This window comes from Gavia stellata, chromosome 1, assembly GCF_030936135.1.
Source record: "Gavia stellata isolate bGavSte3 chromosome 1, bGavSte3.hap2, whole genome shotgun sequence".
Lineage (NCBI taxonomy): Eukaryota > Metazoa > Chordata > Aves > Gaviiformes > Gaviidae > Gavia > Gavia stellata.
This window is the reverse complement of record NC_082594.1, coordinates 99964583-99988823: the sequence shown is the minus strand read 5'-3', so window position 1 is coordinate 99988823 and position 24241 is coordinate 99964583.

The following is a 24241-nucleotide window of genomic DNA, read 5'->3' as shown; positions in this document are numbered from 1 at the left end:
CATTCAAATAAATGTTTATTCACAGATGCTCTCCCTCTCCTCTTGTGATGACCATGGCTGGTCAGGCATGCACATCGTCTCCTATCACCGCACCCTGGCTTCCCCTCGGACGCCCTGATCCTGCCACGAGTGGGCAAGATCAGCACAGGGCTGAGCCGAGCTCAACGTAAACACGAGCTCAGCAGAAATACACATGTGGCATTCGTTGTGGGATCCCGGTCACAGAGGCAAAGTGTCAGAGAGACAAAGCTGGGACTTGTCTTTTTGTGCAGTATTTGTTTATATGCCGCACATGTTATGCCCAGTAACATGAAGCCATCAGTTTCAAGTTACAAATATACCATAAATGTCATAAGTAATTTATTTTTCTCCTGTGCCTGGGAAAGTAAATTTAGGATTTTTAAAAAATCTTATTTGATGCTGATGTATACTGACTGCCACTGCAAATATATATGTTTTTATTATGCATAAGCATCGTTTTGATGTGATGGCCAAAGCTCTCAACGGGTTTGATGCTGAGGGGTGGGGCCTCAAGAAAGGCCCGTCAGACTTTAGGATCCCCTCCACAAACAAGTTTCAGTTCAGTAGGACTGGTTTGAGAACAATTTTAACGTGCTGTTTACACTAAGGCATCTTGGTTCTAAAAGCAGTTGACAAGTTTCACACACGTACACCTGTGTTTGGAAGAGGCACTGCCAAATAAGCCTGTAAAAAGCATTAAATCTAGAATTTGTCATTTTACTAAAGCATTCTGAAAAATTACCCTAGTGATTGCATTTGAAAAATCTGGTAACGTTAATTTCACCACTGAAATATGATTTCTTTTAAAAGCCTTCTCCTTCATGGTCCCTTGCATAGGATCCACCCCAACATCTGGATAACAGAATCCAGGCTGACAGACTAATGCACATGTGGAGGAGTGTGTCTGCTACTTTGCTGCTTCTCAGGACAGACACATTGTCTCCCTCTCCTTCTCCCTGTCCCCTCCTTTTCTTTTCCTTTTTTTTTTTCCTTCCTTTAATAAGACTGCACATGTCTTCCAGCTCTCTGCTGCGAATGTGACCAGTATGTGATATTGCCTTGCATCGACACAGAACGTCTGGCTTAGGTGATACCAAGCGGTTACTGCCCTGGCTTTGAATGCTTGCTAGGTTATTAACCGGCACATCTGGCTCTCTCCCTAGGAGGGTGAGTTCTGCAGTGCCCCAGGAATTTCTTTCATACACCACTTTTATTAGCTTTTCAAAAGAATACGGATTACCACTGGAAAGGAAGACTTAGGTCATTTGCAAGCATATTGGTCCCCAACCTGTTTACCATGTTTAAAAAGCAACAATAACCAAAATTCATGATTTCATTTTCAGAATTAATCTTTCCTCATTTTAGCACAGTCCTATTGTTCTTGTATTTGACAGGTCTGCTTTTCTGAAAAAATGGCTGATGATTTGTGATAGATAGAATTAAACAAACATTTCAGAAAGCCACAAAGATAACTTAGTTTAGAAATAAGGCTCCCAAAACATTAATTTCTAATCCTGCTTTTCCTTCGAACCTCAGTCCATCATCACAGGAGGGAAGACAAAAGTGTTTCAGGCTTAATCAAAAGAAAGAAGCGCATGTGTAGCTCCAGAGAGCAAATTTATCATCTCCTTTGCCCACACATGGAAGTAACACAGGACGTGAAGTTCGAATGTAAGAATTATATTACTATAATTTCCCATCTGGACGTCCCTATTTCAGTAATGTCAGAGTGGCCTTTTCTGGTTTTGTTTATGTCATTTCCAAAGCAGTTTAAGACAACTGGGAAAACTACTTTTGTTTTCTTACTGAAAAAAAGATCCGTGCGGGGGAGTTACAGAGGTAGCTCTCCAGGGCTTTCCTTCTACCTGACTAGTAAAGCTCAACACTCCTGGCCAAAGCTTTCCTGAAGCAAACCTGGGAAAAAGTTGCCTCCCACCTAGCTACCTGCCTGCCTACCTACCTACCTACCAACTCACCTGGAACTCCACCTTCCTGGGAGGAACCTTCCTCTTAGTGCATCACCTGCAACTGCTGAACACACTTCAAGCGCAGATTCTATTCTCTGTGTAGAGCTAAGCAAGTACAGAAAAAAAACCCCAGTTTGCTGGACTTGCTAATCGATCTCTTGAAGCCAGATTTTCGGAAGCTGTCGGCACTCACCAGCTTCCGTTATTCCAAGTGGGAGTTGTTTGGCACTCACGGCTTTTGAAGGGACGGTATTTCATGTAGGTGCCTAAATGGGATCTCTGCTCTCCACTAACCTTTTGCAATTGCTTTTGGCTAGACTGATGATCCAGAAATATCACATCGCAAAGAAGAACATGTAAGCACTCACAGAAAGCGTATTTTAAAACTACGCATAAATAGCCCATACTCCTCCAGCCAGGAAAAAGAAACAACATTCTGTGATTTCCCCAACCAAGAGGGACAGCCAGAAAAAAAGTTCACAAACTTCAGTAAATTCATACAAAGAAAACAAAAACAAAACAAAAATTCCTGATTATGTAAATGAAAACAGTGAATGTTTTCAAGAATGTCACAATCTTACTTGGACATTTCTGCCAAACAGAACAAGAAGTTAAGTCCATCAGATAAAATCCTGAATTCTTTAGATCAATGTCAAAACAAAAGGGATGTCTAGTGAAAAGTCTAAGCCATAAATTCTAGTATCAAATAAATTACAGCCAACAGAACATAAAGATCTTCTCACCTCCTCAGGTCTGAATCTTCTGAAAAGCCCACCTTGACAGCATTAGACTTGGCATTATTCAGTCAGCTCCAGGCTTAAAAATAACCACGACTCATTTGGTCCACTAAAGTTCATGGAAATCCTTACAGGGTTTTTTGTTGCGCTTGCCTATACATTGCATTGTCTTCTTAGGGCTTCCTGTCCTGCAAACAGAGGCACTAGCACAGAGATTCAACTGAGATTGTTTTCCCCCTCTTCTGCTGCTTTTATTTAACACACACACACACACAAAAAAAAAAAAAAAAAAAAAAGGGAGAGAGCGAACTGGTAGAAGTTCCTTACAGGAGTTGGAAGAGGACATCTGCAGGCAATTTAACATGAGGGTTTGTTTCTGTGTCAGCTGGCAACCCCTGGATAACTCTGTCATGTAACTTATATGCTAAAACATGATGTAGGACAACCAGTGAGATGGGTAAATATGGCAACACATCAGTTTCATTTGATTAAGATTTATACTTTTTCAAAGGCAGCAGCCCTGCCATAAACTATGAAAACAAATACAACCCTGCAGCCGAGAGAACGTCCCACCCTGCTGCACTGATCTTCATCGAACCCACCTTCTTCTGCACCCCAGGACAGCCTCTCCCTTCCTTCCAATGCAATTGGAAGAGCAACAGAAAACGGGTTTTTTCAGATGAGGAAGGGAATTTCTCCATTCCTTTCATGGGGAGCCATCCCTCACAGCAGCCCTCTCTCGATTCGGTAAGGATCCAGCTTATCCTCCTTTGCAGGCAATGGCAGCAGAATGTGGAAGGGCTCGTGCAAGCACGAGGCCAAGCCTGCAATTTGTGCCACTGCTTCCTGCCGATTTTGAAAGGCTGTTCAGGAACATAGACTGGTATCTAAAGAGAGCTCTGGAGATAACCCAGCTCTCAAAGTTCCCCCACTCCATGTGTTTAACTTCCTCCCAATTAGAGGAATCTGGTCAAGTGAGGAATGCTCATCCATTCTGGTTCCACTTCTGTTCTTGCATCAGATCTTATGTATTTTGACATTTATAGCCACGCATTTGAACTGAGGCACTGATTAGATTCAATTGTTAAAATTACCTTCCTCCCTCTTCCTCTTTGTGTGCATGCTTTGGTTTGAATTATTAGCAATTTAAAAAATCAGTCTTGCAGTTAAATGTTTAATGATATAATTGCTTCTGTTGCCTAAATTTGTTTACTTTGTGCTTTATTAGCATGTAATAACTGAAAGTATATTTTCCTCTGTCTGAGTTAATAATGTCTCTGAGATGGCTCACACGCCGGTAGCTGACTGGCTGCAGTTCTGGGACAACTGGGAGAGAATTGGGAAGATTTTCTGAAGCTGTAACTAAGGAGTAGGTGGCTTCCTTTAGTTTCTCTAACTGAATGAATCTGAATTCTTAGCTGGCCTCCACTTCAAGTTTCAAACATTTTTTTGTTCATTCTGAGTTCACTTTGAGGGCATTTTAGTGTAAATGTTGGGCAAGGAAGCTCTGCTGTCCCAGACTTGGACACGTGTGCCAGCTGGGTCCATGCCACGCAGCGCACTGTGCTCTGCAGCCCTTGTGCCCAGATCTTCTCCGTGTAGAGGTCCTACAGGAGGGCCCTGTGGGTCCCTGCCTGCTCACCTACACAGGCTCCTTTGCAAGGAAGCTTGGAGGCTGAGAGGAAGGCGGCTTAGCCTGTCTCCTGCTGACAAGGCAGCAAGGACTGTGCCCCAAGTGTCTTCAGCCATCACCTGCGGTTCTGCTGTGCAAATCTCCGCCCTGGTCTGACATCCAGACTCAGGTTTGGGGCATGGCTGCTCCTGCGCAGCCTGTCATCTACTCCCTGCTTTCCAAAGGATTACTAAACTTGTGTAAAATGTCACCTTGATGTGATTATATTGCTTTTGGATTTGGAGCTAGCTTGTTTGGAAGAGGCTTGGGTGTATCTCTAGTTCTGTGTTACATATTGAGGATATGCCATGTAAAATGGGATTCAGTCCATCTAATTCAGTCCATCTAAGAGCCACCTACAAGTCACCCTGTGCTTAATGTACCTACTCTAGAGCCTCCGAGTAAACAGTGGAAAGGCAGAGGCGCTTCCCAATGACAGTTCACCCCTTCCTAATATAGGTCTCTCCCCATTCACTAAAGACGAGACCCAGAAACTGCTTAAACTAAATACCAACCAAAGCAGTTACAGTTAGGTGAATGTCTTGTCTAGCACATCCTCAGGTTCTCCCTGATCATTTGCCGTTTTAAAGTTATCTCATCTTACTCTATTTTTCCTCCCCAGAGGGCACAAAGCGAGTGCTACCATTCGCAACACCAGGCTCCGTGAGAGAGCAGAAAACATAAAACACAGAGGTAAAAAGGGTTACGTGTCTGGGAACAAAGCTCCCTCTCCTATTGCCAGCTGTTCCCCTAGGGCCAGTGGCAATGTTTGGTGCGTGTTCAGATTTCTGCTGCAGTGAGATTACCGCTGATTTAAGCCAACGTACCACACTATGCTCCTTCTGACACCTATCCGAGAAGCGCAGGCAGTGCTCAGCCCGCAGGCTGGCTGTGCTGGACACAGGATTTCTCACGTTTGCAGGATTCCTCCCACGTTATTCACAGCCCTGATATCTGCCAGGTTTCTGGGTCCCTGGAAGATCTCTATATATGACCAAGGCAGTATGGACACATAATCATGTCAGCTCATCCTGGAAGGCTTGCAGCACACGGCAGGTTTATCTACCTCCCTTTGAGTGCTACTTCGCTGAATTTGAAATAGCAGGTTACGGTGTCCTACCAAAGTCTTACTGCTCTGCAAGGAGGTGATAATGACTGCCAGCAAGTTTATCTTCGATCCAAGGTAATCACAGACAGTATGATATATATAATGCACATGCCAAAAACTCTTTTCAGGCCTCAGCAGCAGGAGAAATTGATCCCTTTCGTGTCACAAAAAAACACTGGAAGCAACAGAAGAACTGGCCTAAGGATGCAGGGGATGTAATACAGTAAAATTCACTCACGTTAGTTGAGCTTAACTGAGTTGTAAATCTGGAGGGTGACATTTGGGTTTTGCAAGTTATTAGGCAGCAAAAAGCTGTATTTCTGAGCAGGACCTGGTAGTGAAGGGAGCGCACTGGAGAGCCTGTTGGGTACAGGGCTCACTAGCAAGACAGACATGGGAATTGAGGGGGACAGCAGTGGTCCCGTCATCCTTTCTGTTCTTCTAGGGCAAAAAGGACAGGATGCACATTTTTAATAAAAAAAACGAAATGGCACCAACAATACACCTATGGTATAGAATCAGTTTCTCTTTCTAATGAAACATGCCTGGAAATACCCAAATACTGGCTACTGGCTTGAGCCAAAGAAGAAATATTTTTCACAGCAAGAATTTGAACTGGCTTGGGAAAGAACACTGAGAGTCTTGAAATGTCCTACAGAATAATGGGCAAAGGCTTATGGCAAACAATAAAATAGCAAGTTGGTGGAAGGCATCTAATCAAATGTCCATAACTGTTTATGAGGTAATTAATAATCTAAAGAAGGGGATTAAACAGCACATCAGCAAAAGATATTACACCCTAAAGTCAACTTTGGAACACCAACAGGACTGCTGAAATACTCCAAAAGAGTCTTGAGGAGATTAGAACATGGGTAGGAAATAATGAAGTAAGATTTCAGATTTAAGGAGGATGGTTATCAATAAGGGTATGCAATATGAGATGAAAATGAAGGGGCGAGGGAAGTGAAAGAGAGAAGAGATTAATTTTTGAGCATCATGTGCAGAGGAAATACACCACCAAGCCCAAGGGAAGCATCTCGCCCCGTCTGTGGGCTGCAGGAGCAACAACCCTTGGAATATGCCTTCCAGCTCTAGGAGGTGTTACCAGAAGGATAACAACGTGGTGATTCGTGACCAAGCAACAAGTATAGCCAAAAGCAGGGCTGGATGCAGCTGCAGTGGTGAGGGAGGGAAGGCTGCCTGGCCCCCATCACCTGAAACGGACTGTGACCAGAACTAATGCAGACAGGCTGTGGGATGCTTGGCAACCTCCCCTGAGCTCTCCCTATAAATCTCCCTCTTTAACAAGGTGAGGAGGAGCAAAAGCAATGTGAAATTAAGGAGTTTGGATCTGTACAGAGCAGATATACAAAGGCTAGTCAAAGAGGGGAGCAGGGTGGCTGAATATGAGGAAATGCTTCACAATAATGAGTCATGGGGAATAATCTCTCAAGAAAGGTTAAAGACGACCCATTGCTTGGGGTATTTGCGGCTAGATCAAGGCAAAATGCAAATCCAATATACATTAAACAGTAATCTCTGACTCAATGGGAGATAATCTCTGCACATCTTGAGCATATGCACTGTATATTTGTGCAAGATAGTCCTGGGCAGGTGGTTTCTGTAACTGCTTGTCAAGGAAGAAGACGACTGTCGTTACAGCCTTTCAGAGTCCCAAGGCTGCCCAAGCACCACGCTGGTGGAGCCCCCCGAGGCAGACTTTCTTGCACCCCTTCCCTTCAGTGCTCTCACTGCAGCACATGCAAAAGGCATGGCCTTGGAGGCATGAAACGCAACACAGACACTTGGGCTAGTGGAGTTGCTGGCCCCATTTGCCAGGATGGCCAGGACCTAAGAAGGAGGAGACACCTACTTTGGCAGTGGGCTTGAGAGAGATTTACAGGCAGCAAAACAAGCCTGAGATTTGGGAGCCCTCCGTCCCACTCCAGGCTCTAGAGGGGAGGAAGAGGTAGGGGAGGAATCCTTTTCCCAGTTTCCCCAAAGCCTTTTTGTCCCCTTTTTGTCCCTGTCCCAGTCTGTCTTGTTTGTCCTTCCCAACTTCTTCTCGTAACTTCTCCCCACCCTCAGCTTGCCACCCTGGCTCTAGTTTCCAGGACCATCCATTTTATGATTTCTACCCATCAGCGGTAGAAATGTCCAGACGTTTAACCATCTGGCAGACTGCAGAAATGAGATTTGAACACATCTGACTCCACGTACAAAGGGTTAGTGTAAAGCGCATATATCAGCCAGAGCATTGAAAATGCATTTGGTACCCTTTAGTTTGCTCTTTCCTGCTTATGAAAAAGATAATTTTTGTTTAAAAATGGCCTCACTTAAGGAATTATCCATGCCATTAGTGCCCAAACAATAGAGATTAAAGTCTCTAGACCATCCCCTATCAAAATAACATACTTTTCTTTGAACATGTCATTAACACTGTTTTCCATCTGGCTGTTGGCAGCAATCTTGGATTTGCTCCGAATTGCTGAAAGTTCATCAATTATAGTACACAGAAGCCATTATCTCTCTTTTCCTTTAGCAAGGAGGTATTTGCTCAGGCAGAGAGAAGGAGGTAGAGTTCAAGAGACAAAAAAAAAAAAAAAAGAAGAAAAAAAAAGAATTTACTCATGTAAACTCTATGGCAATCATTTGGTTACAATCCAGAATTCAAAACTTCTGAGAAGTAAATCACAATTTCTGCATATAAGGAGATTCCAGCTTTCAAATACAGTAGTGATTCTGGCATTATTACAGGTAACTGATGTATGCTGACAGAGGATGGAAATAAGGCACCAGATTTTAAGCCTGGCATTTTGGGGGCTTGGTGAACAAACACTGGTGCGGAGGAGTGTCACCCATATTCATAGTAAACTCAGTTCCTTTATTTTATGAGAACCCAGAGTAAACCATGGCTATCGTTCAAACAAGACTTAGCAACTGTGATCCAGCTAGCATAATTAGTAAGAAGCATAGCAAAATTGGAACAGTGGTGTTACCCTGTCAGTACAAAAGCAGGGGAAGAGCTTTTAAAGTTTTGCCAGAATAATGAATGAAGTACACAGTGAGGGGTAAGCAAAGGGGATGGGACTTACAGCTACTCAGCAACGTCAGCTTCGGGGACTGCTGATACCGATGCTTTTTCACATCTGTCACCAAGGGACATTTGTAACCCACGAGGTGAGAGCCTGCATGCAGCAGTTATCCCGGAGCAGCTGTCAGGCAGCAAGTTTGCATCCCAGATAACCGACAGTAGCTTATTCACCTCTGTGCACTGGGGCTAAAGGCACCGTCTCACAGCTAGAGGCCATTGCAGGCAATGTGTCCACGGGGTCATCACCCATTCATACCTGTGGGAGGTTTGGCTCATTAGCCAACAACTATCAGGAGCAGTTATTCCATATTTTCTGGAGGGGATGGGAGCATGTTATCAAATTGACTCCAGTGGTGACATACTGTGATACAGTAGTATTACACACTCCATATGGATCGCCTACTCAACTATGCTGCAATGTGTCTGCCATTAGCTTACTTCACATGTGACTTTGGGCAAAGCTCTTTGTATCTTTGGCTCAGATTTCCATGCTCTCACTCTCAGCTGAGCTGCCCAAATATAATTTTATAAGCAATGAAAGAAGTGCTTTAGCAATGCAAAGAATCCACAAAGACTAGGCTCCTAGCTTAGTCAAGACCCTAAAAAGAGGTGGGAGGAAAAGCCTGGCTTTATCCTCCTTATCCTGGAGGATAATAGTAATTCTATCCTCCTTCCCTTCTTGTTCCTCTTGCCCATTCAGGCAGAGACTGTATTGTGCATACAAAACTCGCAGCATAATGAAGCCTTGGATCCTATTTAGAGACTCTACAATTCCAGGAAAAATAACAGATTATATCAGACCCATAATATGCTCCAGTTAAAAAAATCAGGTTTAACCATAACACAACAGATTAGGTACATCTAGCAGCATCTTTACACTGCCACAGTTTGAAATCCAACATACTCTTTGGCCAACAAAGGAGCTTTGGGATCAGGTTTTGTAATACTTCCAATGACAATATGGGATGCTGTGCATAGAAATGTGCATACGCCACCTAATTCATAGCTTAGGCACATAAATGCTAAATTCAGGAGTTATTTTTAGAAACGGCTATAGAGTAATTCTTCTATTTCTTCTGAGAAACCAGCTTTTCCTTCACTGTAGTATTAGGCACAGCTTCCAAATTTGGTAACCTCAGTTTGATAGATTCAGAGGGAACAATCTCTTGTTACATCCACAGAACAAATTAGGCTGTACAGACACAGACCAGCTGAATTTGGCTCAAAATGTTTGACGCCCTTCGAGAATTTTTATAAAAAATGTCATCTTTGATTAAGCTATCTGGGATGTAAAGCGTCCCTGTTTTTCAGCTTCTACAAGGCAAAAGGCAGCTATGCAATCCACAAGCACCTCTGTTCAACTGCTGCAGTTCACCTGTCTCTTTGGTCATCCCAGACCTCAAAATCATCACCAAGGAACAGAAAAATCGGACCACCTAAATTTACACAGACCAAATCTTCCACCAGCATAAATCAGTCTTGATTCAATGAAGACTACACCCATTTACCCCAGGTTAGACTCCATTCCTGACAAATGCAATAATTTCTTTACCTACAATCCATACCCTGGACTCTTCCTCTCTCAGTGAGGGCCAAAGGAACAGCAGTAACTCATTTTTTCCTGAGAACTGGTTCCACAAAATCCCCTTGCAGTGATGGTACAAGCTGGCTAAAGTCAAACAAGCGTTTGATCTTTGTGAATAAGGCTGCTGAAAGCAGAATTTAACCCTTAAAAAAATAAAAGGTTTATTGAATGGTCAGTAGTCACAAAGCATACATCACTAAGAAAAACCCACGTAAATCTCAGGTAGCATTTGCACAGTGTTTCTGTGACTACTGTTACAAGAAGCTTAATGAATAACAGAACAACAAAAAAATCACATTAAAACATGTGTGTAAATGACAGTCAGTCTTGTCCATGCAAAGCGACAACCTAGCCACTGACTTCTTGAAAACATCTCTAACCTTTCTTTTGGGTTTGATGAGATATAATGCTTCTTAAGTTCTTTTATTTAATACCAGTCTAAGCAACTAGATCCTTATGTACCTCCCAAATGAAAAACTACCCAAAGCAAAATAGTTCAGACTGACAAAGGCTCAGCATCCTGGTGAAAACTGTATTCAGCACATTCATGCTACGTCTAGGTTAGAAAGATAGCAAAAATGGTGCATTTTCTAGAATTGACCCTTCATGTACACAGAATAAGAGATCCACTTTTGCTGTGTTTGAAAACTTCCATTGGTGACAAAAGGACCTTGGTCCCCTGACACCACAGACAAAAATCTTCCTTAATATTATGATTAACATCAAACATTTTATAGCACCTAATTAAAATGACAGCCCCTTTCAGTGGCATAGGCAGGGTGAGAGGTGAGAACAGAGTTGGTTCCAAAGAGTCCTGTCTACAAACTTCTCTCCAGTGTGCAGACTCATTCTGTAAGAGTGAGGGAATACACGAACCTCGGTATAAATGTGAACACCTTGTACCCAAGCCCTTTCAACTATCAAAAACTGCCCAAATGGCTGTCCAAAAATAATTTCTTCATTCTAATTAGGGATACTGGATAGCAAGAAATCATTTGTCTTGCTTTAAATCAAATAAAAACTTATTTTCTTAACAGTTTGCCACTAATCCGCACTAATGGTACTATTTTAAGCCTTTAGCAATAGCAAACCTTATTAAATTAGGGTGCTGATCCCACAAACCACTGGGAACACATTCAACTTTATCAATGTGAGTAGTCTTACTTATTTCAGCCCTCTCACAGGCACTAAATGTGTGTGGAACTGCTCGAAGATCTGGGTCAAAATGCCCCATGTTTTACTGAACTGAAACTAAAGGTCCGAACATATATGTCCTTTTTCTTGTCTACATCAAATGTTTCTTTCCTTTATGCTTGGGCAAAACACAAGGCTGTGACTCAGGTGAAGCTAGGCATTAGGGAGCAACAGGAACACAGGTTCACCGTATCAATTATGGATGCTTCATTCAAACTGAAAAATGTAAAGCTTAATCTTTAGTAGCTATGGAATGAAGCTGCCCAAACAAAATGAGGACACACACATTAAGACTTTCAAAACATTCCCAAAATTGGACAGGATCTGCCTGGGCACTGGAATCCGGCCCTTACCATTTCTCATTCAGGAATGGAGCACAAGAGCTGTGAGACTGGTTACATTTTCTCCTGGTAGCGGGAAAGGCAGATTTTAAAATAGCACACATAAAAACTCACGTAATGCAAATGAAATCACCCTTTCTGCAAAAAATATTCATATTGCCATATTCATTTCTCTTTGACATTAATTTTCTGCACATGTTCAGGCAGAAAACTTAAAACTTACAATCTGTTAAATCGTAGTAATTCAGACACTTCCTAGAAAGTGATCTTCAAAGTTACAGCTCTAAATGTGCATGAATGAGGCTGTGCCTGCTTATTCAAGAAAATAAACGAAACAACACCATGCGACCTACCTGATGGAGTACAGTTAACTAAACAAAATCATCTCAAGGATGGCTGTAATGAACCCAGTTTGTCCCTTCTACCTCACCACAGCAATGACAGATAGCAAAGACCATCACACCAAAGAGTCTTTCCCACGTCCCATACACTATGCTTTCTCGTGGCTTATTTTTGAGAATGTAGTTACATCCACTTCTAAAGCCTAAGTGAACAGAGCATCCCTGGCAGCTTTCTGAAGAATGCGTTTAGACCAAAGCAAACCCTAATGACATAAACAGAAATGTGAAGGATTTGACGTCTAGTTGGCTAGCTTTCCTATTCCAAACACAATATTAAAGTAATTGCCTTCCTCACACCCTTTTCCAATGTAAGAGCAACTTCTGTGTGCTGTCCTGCTGAAAACAGGCTCCTACAAGTTCCCTTGAACACATCTTTACAGAGATTTTTATGCAGCTCTCTTTTACTTGCTGTAATAAGATGCATGCATACCCAGCCTTGCCCTCTCAGACTCTGACTCCCATGGTTAAAAAAACCCACTTCAGATACCAGTTTTGGCAGAAAGCATGAAACCGAGTTCTTCTTAATGTTATTTCTGGCGCTGCGGTCACTTAAACAGCATGAAGACGTACTAAATCCCCTTAAAATTTTTGAAGTCTTACTGGTTGAAATCCAGGTGACGAGACATGTTGAGGCGAGACTGCTTACGGTGGGGGTGTTTTTCTGCTCTTTTCATAAAAACAACTGAGGACCAGAAGACTGTGAAAGTGCTGCGTTTTGGAAAACTTGGAGAGAGGGAAGGGACGAGCTCTCACACTACTGCCAGTCGTTCTAGTATTAAACACAATCCAAAAATGCTGTAGGGACCTATATAGAGAGCTTCTTTCATTCACTGCCTTTTAACAGGAAAAGTGAGTTGTTTAAAATAATATTTCATTTTTATTCAGTTTAAAATAAGTTGGAAAATGAAGCTTTTCTATAGAGAGCTGCTGACTGGTACGTAGCAGTCCATGAAAGAAGTTGTAGAAAACGTAACTTGAAGGAAAGACAGAAAGACAGTCAGACAAAAAGGCAGTCAGAAAGAATAAAAGAAAACTTTTCACTTACAGCCTGCTTATCATGGCTGATCTACTTCCTTGATGACAGCAATCCTATTACACCAGCAGTATTTTCAGACAGCAAAATCCATGTGAATGATAAGCATGCAGTTTCATCATATTGTTTGTATATAAGGATCAGCAGGCGTTTCCCACCTGAGACACTGCTATATGAATGTCTTTTTATTTTGCGAAAAAAGAATTACTGTTCTCCTCTAGAAGCAGTCAGGAAACAGTTTCCAAACAAAACCTCTAGATGATGAAATAGTGAGGCAGAAAGCGAGTATCCTCCAAACCAGTCAGTTTGTGAGGCTCAGATGCTGCTGTTTACGTGCGATACCCCAAAATGTCTTGTCCTTAGCAACACATCATCAGCTATGCCTGCTAAGTCTACAGGTTCCTAGTCTTCAGTGAAGGATAAGAAAAACATGGTAACAATAATAATAACAACAACAACAATAAAGTAAAAACAGTACAACACCTTTTGAAATGTAGCAAAACAATGCTGGTTTTAAGGCAACAGCACAGTTCACTGTCTACACTCCTATGACTTACATAAAACTATGCACTGAATCTTTTCAAAGGGATGTTTGTTTGGCTTTAAGTTTTTGCACTATGCTCATTTTCCTTCTCCATTTGAACTTAATGTTTGCCACTAGGTTTCATGGAGCAGAACTGGGGACACATGAATTCAGTATTTTTCAAGTAGGTGTATTTTATCAAGCATACCAAATATTAAAGGACAATCAAGGGGTTTTAATCCTAGAAAAAGTTATCCTCAAAATATCCACATACTTCAGAGCATATCAGTACAGCTGTCAGCAACAAAGACTGCAGGGCTGACTCAGATAATAGCATAAATATCGAGAAATGAAAAAGCCAGTGCTGCACAATAGCATAATTTATAAACATGCAAGAAAACTGCACTATGTATACATATTCTTTAATTTTATCACTCTCAAAACATCTGAGGACTCACAATAAACAGGAAACTAACCTTGATGTGAGCTGCTGGATCTGGGACAGTCTGAATCATGTCCTTTAACAGGCCAACGTGTTTACCAGGAGCTCAGATCCCAAGGCAGCTGCATAACCAAAGAAACAAAAGTCATACCATTATACTTGAAAAGTTTATTTTCAATAAAAATCTCTTATCTTTTTATAGACTGATAAGCATCTTTCCTTCCCCAGACCTCCTCAAGAACCAGTACAGTTGAAGCGCTAAGACATTTCTGTTTCCATACGGTCTGTTAGGATGTTTTTCATACAGGAGAAAACAGTTGGCCCTGAAAGTCTTATAGAAAATTGGTCTTTTTTTTGTGTGGACAATTTTCCCGCTATAAGAACTCTGGGATGTGCTCTGCCCTGCACAGCCCCATTATTCACCCAAGATATCAGGGATTTCCACAATCCCTTCTTCCCAATTTAGAATACAGCAGGATTGGGACGGATCTGGAGCTGATATAAATAAGTATCATTTCACTGAAGTTGTGCCCATTTACAAGAGCTGCAAATCTGGTCCAGCCGCTCAATTAACAGCACTTCAGAGCATGGATCTTCTGGGATCCCTCATCCATGTCCGGTAATAAAGTACAGAGGGGTTGGGGCAGGCGGGGTGCATTTGTCTGCATGTGCAGGGGGTGGGAGACCATTAAAACAATTTAAAATAATAACAATATATAATGTAAATAATGTAGTGCACTGCTCAGTAAATAGAACATCAAATAATTGCTAATAAATTGGGATTGATAAGTCAGGAAATGAGCAAAAATGTGGAAAAATGTAGTAATGTGAATGCCATTTAAAGTAATCTGGCTTTTTCTCCACTCTCCCTAAAAGCCTGGAACTTCCCATTTCTCACGCAAAAGGTTTCCTTTTGCCCATGACCTTGAACTTCTTTCATCTTTTAAAGCAGCAATGCACTATCAGAAAAAAAAAGATCTTTTTCCTCAACATTGGCTTCTTTTATTTCATTACCTGTTCTCACATCTACATTAACTTGCAAATCAAATCGCAAATAGCTTTTACCTATTTACTCAGGAGAAATGTTGATAGACTGACTAACACTGAGTTGCAGCTTGCCCCAGAAGCAGTCTTCATGATGTAAGGGAACCATTTATAAACTGTGGTACTACACAGTGCAATTAAAGGTATCACCATGTAGATCTTGGTACACTTCTGCCTTACTACTTAAAGAAGCCAGCTTTGTCCCTCTTCAAATCCATGAAAACGATGTACTTAATTCGATGGTCTATTAGAGAAACCCCAAAACAAGCTAAATTCCCATTTTGTACACTTTCCTCAGCTATCTGTGGATGATCAAATGGGATACCGATGTCATGGTTTTAAGTGAAGATTTTTCTTTCCACAGAACTTAAATTTATCTTCAAAACCAATAGACACTTGTTTTGGTAAAAGCAAACTTTCAACAGCGATGTTCAGATTTAAGTCATATAGAAACACTGACATGCCTTTCAGTTCCCTTCCTCCCTTCCCTAGTAAATCCACGCCCACCACGTTATTCATTGGATTTATGGGATTCATATTTTAAGCTTTTGAAACATCATACACAGGATCTGGAAACTACTAAATTTCATTTAAACTGAACAGAAAAATATTTTGAACCCAGTGTTAGATCATGTTTTCACAGTTTGCATACTTTCATCACTGCCTTGCCATAACGGTACCTCACCCCCAGCAAAGAAGCCTACCCCGGAGAGGGGACTTGTGCCACATGAGTGTTTATTTCTGTCTCTCTAACGTCTTTGCTCAGCGTGCAAGTATGCACTGCGTCTCTCCTCCCTACCCATATATTTTAACTGGTTAACCCAGGTTTCAGAAGAGAGGTGGGTTTAGATACATTTCGGGAAGCAACTTCCAACAACACCTAGACAAAGAGAAGGGGCTCCGACGCTCCTTACAGAGCTGAGTACCTCCACCCCTCTTTGTCCCCCAGAAATGCTGCTTGTCCCCTGCCCTGCAGCCTGTCCCCTGCTGAGGACCAACTGCGTGCCATCTCACATGCAGGACCCCCAGCTCGCCCAGCCTGCTACAGCTCAGAGAGCAGCTGAGCTGGAAACCCCTGACAGCGGTGCAGTGATTTCTGCCTCTCCTGAGCTCTTGCCGCCTGGGTGGTTCACCCAACAAAAGCAGGATTTTGCACTTAGGAAGGATGTGTTGAGCTCAAAGGTGTGGACTCCATTCCAGAAATGCTCTATGTTGCTCTGGGGTGCGAAACAGACTTTTCTTTCAGAGCTCAGACTTGCTTGAAGCTATTGGGGTTTAAGAGAAGTTGTTTGAACCATGCCAGGCCCATTCATATCACATCTTTTCCCCAAGAAGATGCATTCTTTATAGAAGAGAAGATGATGGAGAACATTTGCAAAGCAGTTGCCAACTCTGTACCACATGGTATGGGAATCAAAGACAAGCAAATGTTAGCCAATATGAGTTGGAAAGATGCATATGCAACTGTTCTGGCCATTTGACTTTTCCCCTGTACTGCTGTGTAGCGGTGATCCTAAAAGGGGGAATTTTGCTTTAAACTCAACCTTTGGCAGTGTATTCTTCTTTCTCACCTGGATATTCATTTATAGCTACTCTAAAGAGGGACATGTCCTAGTTTGCAAAAGGCACGACTTTTGTCTTCTTACTTTTGGAAATCGTTGTTAAAAAAGCTGTGACAGTTTTCCTGGCTTTTTCCAAACAGAAATATAATTTTAATTATTTCAGCTCCACCTTTACTGGCTGGAATTGGAAGCTTCCAGACATCTGGTACTAACTTGCTGAACCAGATGGTATTTATTGCCAGAACCTCCTCCACCCCCACCCCAAATTTCATGCTGGTCATGTTTGTGCTTGACCGCCTATCACAGGGTCTGCACGTGGCTGTAGATTTTGCCCCGCGTCCCTTGGCTAGCATGACTCTAATGTAAGAGCCAAAATGACACTAAAGCCTGGTTTAGGGAGACATCTCTTTTCAGGAAACCAAAACAAATAAATCATAACACAAACTGAAAGCTAAGTGCTTGCTTAAGCGCCCTCCTGATTTAGGGTTTAACCCTGGGACGATATATTAGTAGCCACGGAGCAGGTTTTCATATAGTTCCCAGCATCCTGAGTCAAGACTGGCTTTCGTTAAACCTGCTTTAGAGGCACAGGTCCCTGTGGCACCCCACCTCGCAGGGCGTCGCAGAGGGAAGAGATGGCAGCAGTCCTGGCTGCACCCGAGGGATGGACCCTGCAGCTTCTGCTGGCACGTGGCCAGACGCAAGTCCACCATACGATCGAAATGGAAAAAGGCCCTGTCGCATAACGGGAAGCCTTCCTGCCACATGAAACAAATAATTGTTCATCGGGTCAGTGTAACCAGAGGGACTGTGCGCGTCTGGTCGCCCAACTGGAGCTACAGAGCTGACATGGGGCCGTGGTGCAGCACGGATGGGGAAGCAATGGCTTCTCAGTCGAGTTGGAGCACACACACACTCCCACCCCACAACCAATGTGCACCCATCAAATGAAAAGAAGCTGTATTTTAGTTATATACGGGGGACAGAGCATGTACTGAGCATGCCCCAAGGGCCCCGGGAGAGAAGGCACCAGAGGACAGGCAGGAGACTGCTGGGACAGTAGCCCAGGCTCACATGCCCTGCCCACGTCCCCAAGAAAAGAGGATAGCTGGCATCAGGCTGCGGGCAGCATTAACTAATCTCGACAGGATCTGGCTTTTGGTGCTGGTTTCCATTCCCTGATGCATCGAAAGCATCATACAAGAACAACGGCAACAGCGAAAAGTAGAAATACTGCTCATGAGACGGGAGACACAAATTCCCCTCTCAGGACAGATTAAAATATCAAGGTAAAACCATGTTATACAAAACCAGCCAGACCTGGGTATGCCTGTGCTACCCCACAGGAGGAGACAGATAAGCTATGGAGTCTGTTGTCTTTCTGTGCACGCGTGCATGCAATCCATGTCTTTGGAGTTATGTAAATACATCAAAGGGTTGCAAAATTATGTACAGCTCTAGAGTTCACCAGATGCGATTACACTGTTCTTCCTTTTTATAGTTGTATCAAAAGGATTAGACTTTTTAACGTACACATATAGTGCCAAATTACTGTGAGGCTGAACGTCCCCTCTATATGGGGGCAGTACGCATCCCTCTCGTACATTTTCGCACTCATGTTACCTTGCAGGCAGGAACATAGGTCCATTTTCCATAATTTGGCATGCTACACTCACCTAAAAAAACCCAGCAGGTTCCTCCCGATGTGGCTGACACCCCACGCTAAAGCGCTGGGAGAGAGCATGACCGGGCAGTCAGCAGAACTGATGGAAAAAGGCTCCAGGCCAAAGCGACGCCCACACGGAGCAGAGCTTGGCTGCAGCAAATAAAGAGACATGGTCCGCGCTGCCGTTCTGCTGGGGATGAACGTGACCCAAAGTACTTATCTGCAACGGGAATAACATTCAAAATACAGCCACCGCGTGTATCCAATACCAGATAATGAAGGGCTGCTTAATCAACAACAAACGAGATGCCAGAATTGCCGGGCCAGATTCCTGGTGCAGTGAAAGCAAGGACAGTATTAAACGGTTACCCAAGCACAGGCTGCATGGGAGGGAGCAGCGCCAAAGCTCTGCCTGCAGGACAGCGGCTCTCTCCGAAGAGCCCTGTATCACTGCTGTGACGGTAAGAGCCTCTACTTTACGAATACGTGAATGTCAGACAGCATGAAAAGCAATGAATGGCACACAGCACTGGAGATCTGCACACACACACAGACAGGCACAGACGCACACTCCGGTACGATGAATAATACAGAGTGGCATGGCACCGAATTTCTACCAGCATAACTTTAGGATGTTCACCATTACTCACAGGAGGTGAATCCCTGAACAGTTATGCAGACTATCCCAAGTAAATGCCAGCAGGACTTTCAGACCCCCTCACACTGTCATGCGACTGTACTTGTCACATATTTTATCAGAACTGATGTTTTTCAGCTGTTGGAGAACTTTTGAGACATCCATTTCTGGATTGTTTTTTCGGGAAATCTCTTTTTGTGCATCTGGGTCCTACCGGCACTGGTGAGACAGCGTGTAAAAGAGAGAAAGGTTGGGATATTCCAAAGGCAGAAGGACTATAAACCTGCTCTCAATGGTGTGTAGAAACAGTGTAAGCTCCTGCTGTTGGACCTTAGAGCCGCACTTCTTTGGTAGATGAATGCCCTAGGTGTGGTTTTCAGCCCTTCTGTGATTTGTGGACACCTAAAATAATTCCAGTTACGGTGGGAGCCCTCGTATAGAAAATTTAAGCCAAATTTAGGCTTGCTGCACTTTAGAAGTAGTGTACAGATCTGAGGAGCTGCAAGGATCACTAACTGAAAAACAGTGTGCAATCATTCCCGTAGTGCTGTAGCTGCTTTATTCGTATCATAGGGCTTTACTGAAATTGTTATTACATGAAGTTAGGAAGTTATTTAAATCAAGTCCTTCAACAGGACTAAGAAGAGAAGAGGTGAAATCTTCATCCACTGAAATAAACTGGACTTTTGCCACTGTCTGAGGCAGGCCAGAAATTCACCCACTCTGCTTTAGCTGATATGTGCAAAACTCAGGAGCGGAAGATTGTTACAAGCACGCAATTTGGAAACTGCTAAAGAAAGAAACAAAACCGTAAGCTTCTTGCACAGCACGGTACTGCAAGCTTATGCCCCCCCTTCTCTAATACTTCCAGGTCAGAGGAAGGTACTGCTGAGCCGGGCAAGCAGCCGGAGTCAGCTCCTGCCGGCACCCGAGGTTTGCCGCGCGAACCCGAGGGGAGCCCTCCCGGGGGCTGAGGCAGCCCACGGCCCCCGCTGCACCACAGACCTGTATTTCTGGGGGGAAGTGGCTCAAAGAGCAAAACCCAGTAGTACCCAGTGAAGAAAGGCCCAGAACTGAAGTCACAGGAATGTTTATACTTCAGCATTTGTAAACCAGGGCTCCGATGAGCAGACCGTGAAATACAACTCTTCCAACCCAAGGCCAACGTTGACACTAAGCTATTACACAGCAGAGCTGCATGATGTGGGCTTAAAGCTTTAATGTTTAGCTTGTGGTTGGGTATAACCACTTAAGAAGTTGGTGTTTTGGGGGGTTTTCTTGCTTCTTTTGTTGTAAACTCTTTGCATTTTAACAGCCTCAACAAAAAAACCCTGAGGAATGATCCCGCTACACTCAAGAAATGCTACTGCCAAGGCAATTCATCTGCAATCAGTGCGTATTTGCTGTCAGGGTAAGACTTCATGATTGCAGGTGGATACCATGAATAAAACAACAGTAAAGGACACGAAAACCAAAATAGGAAAAGATGTGTCAATCAACATTTCTGCAACTTTCCATTCTCAGTGAAAACTTTTTGTACGCAACCTGCCCTTGCAGGACTGAACTCAATGGATGTGTTGTGCACTGTCTGATGTGCTTAGCTGCAGGAGTGAAGCAATGCTAAGTGGCATTGATTGTTACAGTAGTAAATTAGGATTAATAGTTCTGGGCTAGGAGAGGCTCCTAATCTGTGAATCTAGTACAATTCTCTTCTGTACTTATGAGCATGTAAAATAAATGGGAAGTTCTTTGGGAGCAATTTAAATAGAAGAATAACTCATTGATAATTTTCTGATTACATCTCAATTTTTTTTTTTAATAATATGGCATTATTGATTTTAAAAAAAATCAGTGGGAAAGACAAAAGCTGAGTGGGGCTGGTTACTTGATGGGTTTCAATTCTGGCAGCTAAAAAGTGAAATATTTTTCACTTTCAAGAAACACCTGAAGATGTTAATAAAAAAATGAGTGCTAAATCTCTTTTTTTTTTCTGGAAATAAAGAAAACTTACCCACCCAGCCCTCCTCCTGAAAAGCCTCCTGAGGGTTTGGTTTTATGACTGGCTCACACTGACAAGTTCTCTCCCTCGTGCAACGTTAATACTATTTCTGTCAATCAGATCAGAGTGCTGGTCCGACAGTCCCTTTCTGATGGGACCCACCTTCAGCAGCACCAGTTCCCCAATGCAGCGAGTCGTGGTGCCGCTGGAGCCCCCGGGGTAACGCGCGGCAGGAGGGAGCACATACTGGCTCGGGACGGTGGGTAGGTAAGACCTGCCCCTGTCGGCAGCGGACGTGGTCTTGGCGTGGTTTAAGTTGACCGTGAAACCACAACTTGAGTATTACCGTAAGCAAGTCAGTAACTGAAGAATAAGCCATGTGTCACCACCTGTTTGCGAAGGCACAGATGGCCAGGGTTTACAGTTAGCCCTGTACTAATAGCAATACTCCAGGTCCTTAACGTCTGTGGGGGCAAACGGATGCATCAATCTGAAGATGTGTTTACGCTGTCTCTGTCTATCTCCGCCTCTCCTGGAGTTCTTTGAAACTGAAGATGGAAGATGGATTTTCTTCTGGGATACGAAGCTGATCTGCGTACATTTCCAAGGTGTTAGAACATGGACCGGTAGTACAAGGAGTTAAATATCTCCTAATAGATGAAGCGTGCTCCCCTTCTTAGAGGGGTCAATCCACCTACAGAGAAAAGACGACAAATGTTCCCCCTCTCCTTCCCTTTGAATGTGGAGCTGGTGGAGAAGGCACATTTCTATGCTACCACCCAAATGTATCTATGCAGCTACTGCTTATCTCACGTTCCAGCCCATGATCTCAGGGGAGGATACAGCCCTAAATTAGTTCATTTACAGTAGGAACTTTAGACTACAGCCAAAAATATTTGTTTTTATTAGTACTCCCTATATAGTACGCCTCTGACCAATAACTTGTTTTATTTATTTTTTTGGCGAATTACCATGTTCTTATTCAAAGCCATAATGAGGATTATATATCAATGTGGAATGCAGAGCAGCTATTCCTGAAACTCCCATCTGCATATAAAAGAGTTTGGAATTCCCCAAACACTATCTCTTCAGTCCAGGCCACTTACAAATGTGGTTAACATGAATGAAGTAATATCTTCGGAAAGGAAGGAGACTTTTGAGTCACGTCTGACACATTTTAACTACATCAACCACTTTCCATAGCTCAAGGTTTTGACTGTCTATCTTAATATCACACAAGGTGTTTGATAATGATTACTCCCTGACGCTTATCCTGTTACAGGATACTTATGCACACGCACGGGATACCAAGGGGAGAGTAACGAATGAATTCAAGACTTTGTGCTCTCCAAGTGGAAAACCACAGAGGTCACCAGAAAAGTTCCTGGATCAAGTCAAATTCCTACTTCGTGTACTTTGCTGCCTTTCTATCTCATGCTAGAGCTGCCCTGTCAGATTTCTGTGTTTAACTATTCAAACTCAACTCCATGCTTAGCTGAAGGTGTCTGCCAGTCAGCTCCAGGAGAGCAAGACACGCGGCCACAACGTAACCACCACATCATTTGTCTGCAGATTATAATTATGTACCTTAGTGCTCTACAGAAATACGACTTTCCAAAGAAAAACAGAGTACTGTACAAAAGCAGGATGACATCAGGAGAGATATATAGTGACAAATAGTAGTACCTAATTTGCATTCATTCCACTGTTAAAGCCCAGGCCCATTTCAAACATTTTAACCAATGCTCCACTTAAAATTACATCTGTGGAAAGACACACTCACTGTTGTCAAAAGAATTAATAAGAAATTATTTTGAGGCTGAAGTCACAAGCTAAGAAAAACTAGTATCTCTTGTTGAGAGATGAAAGCAAATGAGAGTGTTTTCAAAAGTGAAACAACTAGATCCAATTCAATGACAACAAATTACATATCAGCCTCCTGCGGTGTGTGTCATCAGCTCCTTCAAGCTTTCTCTGGCTAGTGTCTCTTGGACTTTAAGACCATTTGTTTGAGAAAAATTTGTAGATTAGCTGATGCTGGCATTCTGCGCTCAGTTCTGGTACCTGAATTCTCCAGGTCAGAGGTAGCTGTGTGAAGCTGAAGGACAGATGATGTACAGGAGATCAGACTAGACGCTCCAGCTGCCCTCTAGCTGTCAGATACCTATGCCCCTATTTTTACTTTTGTTCACAAGAGATTTGTTTCTAATAAGCCCCCAGAAAGTGCTAGGCAAGAATCAATGCAAGTTTTGCACCGCACACAGCAATCGGTTGATACATTCATATTTTCAACCATATTTAAGCATCTAGTACAAACTGATGGTGTATACGTAATAAGCAGAAAACAGTAGTATTTTTAAAAAGTCATAAATAATTGTGTGAACACTTCACAGACTTTTCAAGGATAACTACTTGATTAAATATGCATAATCAGAAATTACATACACCATGCACTTCCAATAATTCCTGAGGACACTAGACTAGTACATTGTTTACTGCAGATTATCCACACGGTTCTGCCAAACCTAGAAAAGCCCTGAATTGTTACAGTTAAAAACAATATCTAAAATCTGAAGAATCTAAAATTAGATTTATGGGAGAACTAAAGTGTAACGTCACTTAGCATAGACATGTATGAGCAAGAAATAAAAAATAGTTAACATTTTCTCTGCTTTCAATAAATTTCCTCAGTTGTCGTATTCAAGAAATGTATATGCTGTTCAGGAACAGAATGTACTGGCACCAAATCTGTTGCATGCAAGCACTCACTTTGGGGATGCAACAAATGTTTCAGTAATCTTCACTGGAAAGTTGTCCTCCCTTTCCGCCCCCTAGGTTTCTGGGGGATGCTTCTTGTTCTAATGAGGAAAATCATTGTTTTAATGAGCAATACCATTTTATTGGGTTTTTTTCCTGTGTGTAGGGACTCACTCTTGTTGGTCCAGGGTGACGCAAACAGGAGAGGCAGCTCTGTGTCCTGGGGAACTCGCCCACGAGACAGCGCAAAGTCGTCTTTGAAGCCGTCTCAGAGCATGGGTGGGAAAAAACAGCTGCAGTTACTCAGCCTCCACCTGTACACCCCAGTCACGACCTACCAACCCATTTCTTCTGCTGTGGCTTCTCACTGTGGGGCTCCCTGGGCTGAATTCGCCCAGCTGCCCCCTTCGTGGGTGGGAGCAGGAGATGCACCTCCCTTGACAGGTCCCCCTGGGGAG